Source organism: Phalaenopsis equestris, unplaced genomic scaffold, assembly GCF_001263595.1.
Source record: "Phalaenopsis equestris unplaced genomic scaffold, ASM126359v1 Scaffold000002, whole genome shotgun sequence".
NCBI classification, from domain to species: domain Eukaryota; kingdom Viridiplantae; phylum Streptophyta; class Magnoliopsida; order Asparagales; family Orchidaceae; genus Phalaenopsis; species Phalaenopsis equestris.
In genome coordinates this window covers 78,868,757-78,878,736 of record NW_018164444.1, presented here as the reverse complement: position 1 = coordinate 78,878,736, position 9,980 = coordinate 78,868,757, and the positions used below count along the sequence as shown (strand labels likewise).

General features: G+C 33.1%; 1 protein-coding gene across 1 annotated transcript in view; it reads left to right on the top strand.

The window, feature by feature from the left end:
• The first annotated feature begins 3,113 nt into the window (after positions 1-3,113).
• Positions 3,114-9,980, top strand: part of LOC110023833 (WD repeat-containing protein 48) — a 79,499-nt gene continuing 72,632 nt past the window's right edge. The window contains exons 1-2 of the mRNA XM_020723446.1: positions 3,114-3,248; positions 5,072-5,229. The gene's annotated coding sequence lies outside the window, so the exon portion shown is untranslated. The remainder of the gene's footprint in view (positions 3,249-5,071; positions 5,230-9,980) is intronic.

Below are 9,980 nucleotides of genomic sequence, written 5' to 3'. Positions count from 1 at the left end.
CCTTAGGTGGATCAGTGGTGGGTCAACCATTGATCCCATCAATTTTAATTTGATGCTAATTTTCCTTCACAATCTTTCGTCAGATGATTATGTATGATTAAAGGATGTCGGAAGTCAGAGCTCACCGAGACTTTTTAGCTTTTGTGAAGGGTTTGACTAGTCTACTTCGACATCTGTAGGGAAGTCTCTGGGGGAAGAAAAAAATGGGTGGATCCACAACCTCAGTTTATATTGATTTACCTATAAGGCACGACACTCCATCTTTAATGAGAGGCCATAATCATTTGATGGCAAAATTTAGCAGATGTGTGACCACGCTCACCCATGAAATGGAGGCCCTCTTCTTTAATGAGCTATTTCAGATAGAGTTGTTGTTGGAGTCTACGAGGATAAGGGAGAGAGTGGAGGCCACAGTGGCGAAGAGGCTGGAGTAACTATGGTGCACGACACATCAATGTGACAGACAACCTATAGTAGAAGAGGAGGAGTAACTGGTGGATGAGTAGTTTTATTCTTTTATGTATTATTTATTTATTTCTTCTCTTAGAAAATGATCTATATTACATTAATTCTATAGGCACTCTTATAATGGATGATTTACTTAGATTGATTGTTATGCTTTTTATAATTTTATTCATTGAATATTTTTTTTGTGTTCAATTTCACGTTACGAGATTTCATGACTACACACACACTTTTTTGTACATGTTTTTTGTTGTATTACTAGCAACTATTTCATTCGATAAGTATCAATCAAAATAATTAAAAGTCAGAAGCATAAATGACAACTCTTTTTGCCACAATTTCATTCAATTTTTTTTCCAGCAGAAATAACAACTTACAGTCTATCATTAAATTCAAGAGCATGATTATCGAGAGAACCAATGAGTTATGACTGAGAAGTCCACATCTTATTCAATTGAATTTATTTTTGGTCGAAATGTCAATCATTAGTCCGTTGAAAAATGTTAATGGATGAATTTATTTCGTCTAAAATGCATTTTAAATCAATGATTTTTTTGCTGACAATTATTTGCTACAATTTTGTCCTACGAAAGTTACTAGTAAAAAAAAATCTTTAACATTCAATTGGATGCACGATTACTCAATTTTGGCCCTCTAATCATTATAACTTTCAATTGACTTTAAGGTTATTTCATAGCGCTTACGAATGTAGTTGTCTATAAGACCAATGCATGTCAACTATGCATGCTGAGTTTATAAGGTCGATGCATGTTGTCAATATATGTCATTAATGCACATAATTGGCTATTAGGTTGATATTATACGACATCAATAATTACATTTGCCTTTAAAATCTATGCACGTCATTAACATATATTGTCACTTATAAGGCTAATGCACATTGTCGATACCGATGTTGATGCAATGATGATTCATGACATCACATTTAAGCCTGATATATATCGTTGATGCATGCCTTTGCTTATACCACTAATTCACAACATTGATAGATGCCATTGCTTTACAAGTACATGCAAGTCGCTGACTCCAACGCAACACTAGCTGACTCATCACCCATTATCATAGATAGAGTTGGCACTTTTGATCGCTGATAGGACTGAAGCATGCCATACATGCCATAATTACATTGAACTTTTTGTTCCCTTTGCTCATTTTCTCAAATAATAATGACAACATATGCTACAAATGGTCTATTGGATAGAAATTCAATGTCTCAAGATTTCTCAGGCTTTCACAAGTCAATTCATTTTACATATTTAATGTTTACTATAATATGCCAACACTTTTCTCAATTATGGGAAATGTTATTATTTGTAATTTAAGACATCTACAATTATATTCATTATATTTGGTCTATGTCTTATAATTCTTTTCTCTTATTAAATTTCTAAATAAAAATTCTAGTATTTTCTCTCTCGCAACGGATTTTCTATCTGCGTTTACGCTGATTCTTGCAAAAAACTAAGATATCACTCTCTCAACCAAGTTCCATGAATTATCTTGCATGTAAGAATGCTGAAAACAAATTATTCATCATTCATTTGCTTTCCTAAAATAATTTCAATAGCTTGAATTGTGTAGCTTGTACACATAAAGGATACACATATTTTCTATTAGTGAAGCAAAAGTTTTAATTTAATTCATTATAATGACACACTTCTTACCTATAAATACTTAATTTAGGAAACCATCAACTCTCAATTCTTCCGAGTAACTTATTATTATCAAACTACATAAGAAGTCATAGGTGAGTTATTATTGTCATAGTGATGGAGTAATAGTCCTCATAGCACTATATATTGACTTCAACTCAATATACACCATGACATTAAACAAAAAAACTAACATTTTAACATATGGTTTTGGGCAAACCATGTTGGTGCATGACTCTGTTCTCTCACCATGGATTGTTTCGTTATCATCTATTGTCAAATTTCTTTTATGAGCTCAACATTTCCCTTAAATCAGACAAATCACATAATAAAAATAGAGAATAATACTAATTTGTTATGACCAAAAAAGATAAAGACGTAATGATTCTATGTTTTCAACAATGGTACAATATATCAATCAATTTACATTATAATTTAATCAGACAACCATAGTCCCCGTTTTGGGGCAGCTTCTTTGGTGCGATGTGTTTTGAAAACACACCCAAGTTCATTTGAATAAACGGCGTTTTGACAGTTTTTTCAAAAAGCCGCGTTTTCAAACCACTGAAATCAACATTTTCACACAATTCCTGGCTAGATGCGGTAGTAACTTTCTAGCTACGATATATTATTTTTTTTTAAACTATAATAATCATCATAACTTATTAATGATCAGATTATTTTTCATCAACTTATTAATATGCTGCAGCTGTCCCAAACAGATCCCTAATTAACAAAATTGACAAAAAAATTCATAATTAAATGAGTTTATTCTAGACTTTGAATTGCTCGTAATCACCAAAAATGTGACTCATTTACTATTTGACATGTTTATTTTCTAAAATAGGAACAGACACACCCAACATTTTAATTTTCATTATTACATCGGTAGGTTTTGTAATAAATGAAGCCTTAAAACTCTATTATACCCTTTTTACATAAATATAACTATATAAGCCCATGCAAACGGGAAGAAGACGCTTCTCTTATTTTTTCCATTTTATTTCCAACCAGTCTCCCCTTTTTCCCCTCTCTGTGCGAGATCAGCCTACTGCTTCGCGCGACGAATCCTGACGATTCCTTCAAGGCTCAATCTATCGCTGTTTTCAGGTAATCACTCCAAGTTATCTTTCTCTCTTGAACCCCCAAAACCCTATTTCTACTTTCATTTTTCGCGATCTTTTTCCGATGAGTTATTATTGTCGATCTCAAGCTCAATTGAGGATACCGTATTATATCGTTATCATTCGGTTGATTAATAGCGCAGGCAGATTTCTTTGATTAGCAGAACACCTGTTTTCCTGTCCCGCTTCTCGGTGGATTTTCGTTTTGGAAGCGAGGGTTTTGGTATTGGGAGATTCTATGTAAATTGTGGTTTAGGATGGAAGAATAACGTGGCGTTGATCCGAACTTGGTTTGCTTGGCCTGTGTTGGTGGGAATTTCGTAAATTTGTTATTTTCCCGAGGAGGAAAAAAGCCTTCTTGTGCGTGCATCTGGCTCTGGTTTTTTCTTTGAAACGTTAGGGAATTGTGCATCTTTTGGGACCCTTGATTCTGTAAAGACCAGGAGCTATGTTTATCTTTAAACTGCAGGCATCATTAAGTAGGGGCTAGAAAGCGGAAACTTTCTAATTAAGTATTGAGAGGACATGGTTCCTTTACCATTATTTCAAATATTTATGAGTTATTTATCATAATGTTTTGTTTGTGTGCTTTGAGCATGCACGTGTGTGCGTATGCGTGCTTAGGTGGGTGTAATTGAGTCTAGCGGTCTCCATCTCGGTTCGGTAAATTGCTTAGATGTAGGCCTAATTTAAATTGCTTAGATGTAGGCCTAGTTTTTCTGTGCGGACTCTTGACGTAGCTCTACGTGCCACAGAGGTTATTCCTGAGTTATTTTTAGGTTATTTTTGGATCATTTTCAATAATCCCGAAATAACGCAGAAATAACCCGCGGTCTTTATTTTTGTGTTATTTCTGGGTTATTTCGGGATTATTGAAAATGACCCAGAAATAAATTGAAAAAAACTCAGGAATAACCTCCGCGGCACGTACAACTACGTCAGGAGTCCGGACAGAAAATGCGCTCCAGATGCAGAGCCATATGATTAAACGTGTTGAGGCAGTTATGAAGCAACTTGTTGGCTCATGAGCTGTATTGTTTAGATAATCTTTGCATAAAATATGTATAAAAAAATATTAGAATTCATGGGGTTAGTAACAAAGTTATAAAAAACTATGCATAGTTACCTTCTGCCTCTCTCCTATTTCCGCATTTATCATACTTGTTTCTCTTTCTTTTCATGATTCCATTTCAATTCACATGCGTTTTCTCTATTCCATAAGAAGTAGGGGCAGTTTGAATGTTGAATGAAGTTTAAGCTTGTTCTTGTTTAATTTGTCAAGTTATAGCTCAAGTGTACTGGAGCTCTTGTAGGTGTTTGTATTTGTATCATGGTTTTATATTTTTTTTAGTTATTTTATATCACCAATTGATGTCATGTTAAAGAGATTAATTTTTGCTCTTTATTGATTGTCATTTTAGCTAATGGATTTAAACATGTGCTTTTGTAGCAACATTTATTATCCCTTTTTTGATTGACATTATAGCTGTTGATGAATGAAATTAGCGCACCTCATGCTGTTAAAAGATAGTGAATAGGCCATCTATATATTTTGAAGGATTTTTATTCAGTCAAATAACTCATATATATCGATTGCTTTACAACTAATGCAAAGTTCGGTAGTAGATATGGAAAATGAAGTTGAATGATAATATTTGAGGGGTTTATTGAAGCATATTAGTTCTTTTGATTCATTTTTAGTAGATGTACTTAAAAGTTTTTTTTTTCCCTAAGTCTTTAGTTTTCCTCCGCTCTCTTATTATTTATATTTGTATTGTTGTCATTAATCTATTCGTTTTATTCTCCTAGAGACTTTCATTCCATACTCTCGAGCTTTCTTTCATCCGATGATCAGCTTTCATTGGAGGTTATACGAACTTGAGAAGAATTGGGTAACAAAAGCAACTATTGGAAGATTCCTATAAGGACTGTTATGACCATTCAAATTATTTAGAGCACTACATTTGGTGAGCATTCTCTCTATAAGGTTATTTTTTTTCTTGAGGCTTCGATTTTTCCCTCTAACATGCTCACCATGGCATTTTATTACTTCCATCAGATTTCTCTTTAAGCATTTTGCATGATTTTTTGATCTAAATGGCTAACCAAGGAAAGTCTCAGCAGCTTACATTCTTTGTTAAGAACAACTTCATAGAGGGAGAATTTTTTTCAATTGCTCACACTTTTACATGATACGAAAAAGATCATGTATTTATGCTATGTTGCCTTGGGTAGACATCCCATAGAGGAGTGCGTGGCACAATTCTCTCTTTCTAGATAGGTTGTAGTATAGTTTTTCATATATGTGAATTTTACTTGATCAAATTTTGACAAATTGCTTAAGTTTACATACATTAGAAGCATAAGGTAGTTACATTTCATTTTTATTTTATGTTATGAGCGAGCATGCAATAAGGATTTTATGTTTTTGCCAACAATTTATATTCAAAACCTTTATTCATGCATGTTTTTGTTAAATATAAGAACTTTGTGATTATTTTCTTCAAGGCCTTCATGAAAGCTTCACTTATTAATTCAAAAAATAATATCCAATATAAGATTATTAACCCATAGTTGCAGCATTTGAATTCAAAACTGTTCTTTTGCTCTAAGTTTTTTTTTATTCCAACTTATTGTCATTTATACAATAATTATTATTATTATTGGCAAAACTACAACATGAGGAGCCATTTATTCTTGAGCTACAAACATTATCTTAAAAATGGTAACTTATGGACATTGATAGAAAAAGACGGATTAGTTCTTGTTCTATATTAACTTTGTATTCATTCTAATCTTTGATTATCTTTGAGTAATCACAACTTATTATGCAATGAGTTACTTTACAACAATATCCTTATGCTGAGTAATTCTTCATGGAAAGGGGCCCATACAAGCTAACATGAAATATTAAGAAGGGACCTCTTTTTATCTCTATAATTTTATTACTTAAAAATCACCCGTAAGATAAATCCTCAATGGAAATGTCATTAAACCCACTAATCTAATTAAAGATCACAACTTTTTTGTGAGTTGCAGCGGGCATGACGGCGCAACTTCGTTTACATTGTAGCAAGTGAATTTAAGTTAACATAGAAAATTCTCTCTTCAAACTTTAGAAATAAACCCTTTGGACATTATCATAGGAAAATACCATTTATGTATTTGAATATAAGAGATGTACAAATAGTTCTCTTCATACGATACACATTTTTACAAACACTCAAGTAAGATTTTGCAGCTGATTTCATCGTATTGCAAACTTTTGCAAGATCATGTAATAAACTTTTGCACAATCACTTCTGTAGAGGTTTACACCAATTTCATTTTATTTTATTTAATTAGATGGAGGCGTGTTGCATGATGAGGGTAAATATTAAGTACTTTTTTGCCATTCTACTGAAGGATTGCACCATGGAAATTATTATCTTTTATGTTGGAAAATGCTACTGTCATTTAGTGGAGATATTTCATTACTAATGATTGTATTTTAGGGTCTTCATACAATGCATTACTCAGGACGTGTGAAAATCAACATGTTCTTTGTGGTTAGTGCTGTGAATTTAGCTTGAAGTTCGTTAATCGCTCGAATATTGATTCGAATTTTGGCTCAGGTTGAGATCAGATCGAAATAAACCAGCCGAGTTGCGAGCAAAAATTTTGGGTCAATTTTTTTAAGCCGAATTTGAGCCGACCCTAGCTCTTCTCGAAATCGAATTTTTAACAACATATGACTATGAATTTAGTGAATTTAGTTTGATGATTGTTAATTAGTCGAAAATTGATTCAAATTTTGGCTTGGATTGAGATTGGATCAAAATAAACGAGCCGAGCTAAGATCCAAAAATTTGGATCAATTTTTTTTTTTGAGCTGATTTTGAGACGACCTTGGCTTGACTCGAAATTGGATCGTTAAAAACCCTATTTCTGGATCCCAAAAATAGCTTTGAGGTTATTTGTTTGTTTAATAAATTTTCCTTGAATGTGAGTTTTTTTTTTCTTGTTTGACGCGCAAAGCTTAAAGGGTAACTAACAAAACCATGTCATTGTTGATTTGATTCTTATTTCTTTCTCTTTATTCAATCCATCTTTTCAAAGATTCCTTTTTCTCCACGACTTTGTTTGTCAATGTTGTTTCAACTTCTTTACCTTTCAAGAATATTACAATAATCTCAATTTTATCCGTGTTGGACTATAATTTGAACTCTATGGCTCCATTTTCATGTGCAATATATTTGTGGAGCTGTTATTTTGAAGCCTTCAATGGTACGATCATCCTTTTTTAATTTTTTTTTGTATCAAACATGGCATAACAACATTGCTCTAACAAACAATCAACACTATTATGCAAGCATATTACTGACCAAAGAGCCAAAGCTTAAATTGCTTATCAATTGTTGGTGGTAAGATGATTAATTTTTTGCTCAAATTTGTTATTCTCTTAATGCCACTGATTCACATGAATGCTTGATTACTTTCGTGCTTTTATGGCTACATATCTTGAAGTAAATTTTTTTATTGTCGAGGAATTTATCTGTTTTTTTACACTTGAATTAATCCTTAATCATTTGTTATTAATAATAAATAATTGCTTGTTTTAGACATTTTGTTCTAAAACCTTCACTGCATTCCTATTCATTGGTGCGCCTACTCTGTAATAAAGAAAATCATTAACATATAATTCATTTTATCTATTTACATTGGTTTGCAACTTTGCGTTCACATCTGAAAGGTTATACCCTGATATGCTTTGGCTCAGGTTTGATTTTTGTGACAAGGCTTCCTCAGACCTAGATGATGAATTCATTTTGAGGTTTAAATAACAAGTCATCTATTTCTTGATATCCTAGTTTTGCCTTCATCAGTTGGATTCATGTCATAATAGGCATGATTAAGCGCTTTGAGATGTAACCCATCTTTGGGGTTGTGCTGATTTTTTTGAAGCTCCAAAACCAAGAGATTCACGACATTTAGGCTTTGTTTTGGTCGTAAAAAAGCGAATAAAATGAAATGAAATCCAAAAATTTAGTTAGTTTGTAGGAACCTGCAACCATTGATTTGTTTTTCATCCTTTTATATTTCTTTTGCCTAAATATCTTTTTTTCAAGTAGACCACAATTAATGTGGAGGATAGTAGTTCTTGTCATTTTAGATCATGTATGAAATTTACTAACCAAATTGGTTTCATCTTCTTGTTGTTGGACATACCCTTGTGGTTGCTATTCATATGGTGAATGCCACCCCATTTTCTACATATCCACTTTGATGTCAGCAATGAAGTGTTGAAGGATGATTTGACTGAAAGTTTGGCACAACATTTTGATGTTAGGTTAAATTAAAAAGTTTGTTCTAATTTGTTTTAAACACGGATCATAGTTTTAAGTGGCACGTGAATCTGGTGAATTGCCTACCAATTTTGAAGATAAGGTATTTAGATTTAAATAGCACTCAAAAATGTTTGAATTTACTAGTATATTATGTTAATTTTCTATTTTATTGGTATACATCTTATTCTACATCTCTTATGAAAATTTCATTATGGTTTGGTAATGTTAACATTGTTGGGATATTTGTTAAATTTTTTAATTAACAATGTTAAGTTCATTCTATCTATCATCTTCATTACTTTATTTATTAGATTATTATTGTTTTGGTAAGATATCATTGCCGGTTAGAGCAAGATCAAAACCAATAGGCCTAGAATTGTTTGAAACATCTTGTGCAATAATGGGTCATTTAGTTTTGACAAATACATGATTAATTGACTTTTTCTTGCTTTGCTAATAATTAGAATTTGGTATTTATATAAGTTGTGATAATTCATGACTCTTACATTAGGTGATCATGACCTAGTGTGTCTTCGATCTGGCCCGGGAGATTATAATTATTAAGATGATCTGATAGAGTTATATTATTCTAACACACACAACAATCCATAATATTATCTAAACAATTAAAAGACACTAAACATGGACTTTATAATTTAGACCGAACTCACAGATTTAAATCACGTTTTATACAAAAGTTTTAATAGAGGACTTTAAAACATGCTACTAAATTTCCTTGGAACATATTTTCAATTGCTCTCTTTCTCTTGCATATAAATTTTCTCACGTTAGACATTCAACTATTAGGAGCTTTTCCTATAGAAATCTTTAAATAACATCTTAAGTTATTGATAGCAACACTTGTTCAGAAATTAGCAGAAACAAAAGTAAACTTTTATTAGCACTGAATTAGGGTTATAACAGAACACAAACTGAAAAAAATAATACGACACAATAAGAATATTCTCCAGGTAGGGTCGGAAGAGAAGACCTGAGAATGGTGGTGGCGTCGACAAGGTGGTTGTAGGGTAGTAGTGGTAAAGGTTATGGTAGAGTAGAAGTGGAAGGTGAGGGTGCAGGAGGTCGGTGATTGGGGATGAGGCTGACGGGATAGGTAGCTGTTGATGGGGCTTGGGAGAGGGTGGATAGCAAGTGGGAGTGCATGAAAAGGTCGAGAAGGTGCTAGTTGGTGGTTTGGAGGAACGAACAACAATGATTGCCGCAGTGGAAGGGATGGAAAGGTGCAGGTACATGGTCGAGAGGATTGAACAACAAGGGTGGTTGCAGGGAAGTGGAGGACGACGTGCTGGGTGGTGGCCGAGAGAGTTGGATAGCACACTGTGACAGAAAAAAGGGTCGGGGGCACGTTGTGACAAAAAAAGGGCGGGGGG